We start from the raw sequence: 1,127 nt of genomic DNA, 5'->3' as shown, positions 1-1,127 counted from the left end.
TTTCTCTTTTCCCCCTTTCCAGCAGATGCCCTGTGCTGCACACACAAACCTGACATGACACAAAACATTGCATCTCCTCTTTCCTTTCCAGCTCTGGGCCACCAGGGACTGGAGTTCTTGGGGTTCATCTCCCATCCATGGCAGTCCAGTGAGTGGCTCAGGGTCTCTCTGGCCTTTCTGAAGTTTTGTGTCCTCCAAATCTCACATGTGCTTGTGAGATGCTCCCCTTTCAGAAGGGAAGAGGGCAACTGGGAGATGGAGATGGAGCAAACCGAAGGTGGAGCAAAGCATCTTTGGAACTCCTTATTAGCAAGTTCATGGATCACACTGAGGCTGAGGTGGCATCATGTTCGCATACGGGGCCCTGCTGGCATTGCCAGCAGTGGGAAGGAGTCAAAAACGTGCCCAGTCTTTTTTTTTTTTTTTACAGGGACCACTGTCAGGCACAAAGGGTTCTGTAGTGGCCACACCCTCAATGGGAGCTGCAGAACTGGGCAGCACTGCAGGGAATGATGAAGGGCTGATGTGGATGGAGAAGAGAAGATGCTGGCAGAAAGCTGGAGGGAGGCTGAGACAGGATGTTTCAGACCCCCAGAAATACCCCAAGTGGTTCCTCTACTGATTTGATCCCTGCCAGAGGACAGTTGAAGCATTTTGTTCAGCTCCTCACCCTTTCGAAGTGTGGTGGAAGAGCTCTCAACCATCCCTTTGGAAATAAGTGAAGACACTGAGATGCTTGATGCTGAGACCTGGCTTAAGGACACACCAAAAAAAAATTAGTTTTAAGTATTTTTCATCTGTTTCCAGTTAGTTTCAGCTCCCATAGGTCTTGTCCAGCTCAGACAGAGAAGTGAATGGGAGCAGCATGGGAAATAGGACTGCAGCCTCCTGTGTCCTTTCTACTGACGTTAGGATAGTCTCAGCCTGCTCTGTGTTTCACTCTGGGGACACAGATGTGTAAAAGTCTTACAGCATATGTTTAGAAATGCTGAAAACAAGCATCCAAACCAATTCATGCAGAATGATTTTCCTCCTGTTCTGGAAAACGTAAAGGGAACCAAGACACCTCTGTAAAAGCAAGTCAAAAGTAGCCTGCCAACCCTAGGGGTAACAGCTGTTTCTGGTCA

Source organism: Zosterops lateralis, assembly GCF_965231275.1.
Source record: "Zosterops lateralis genome assembly, chromosome: 4".
In the NCBI taxonomy this organism is placed as follows: Eukaryota; Metazoa; Chordata; class Aves; order Passeriformes; family Zosteropidae; genus Zosterops; species Zosterops lateralis.
Note: the sequence above shows the minus strand (reverse complement) of the source record.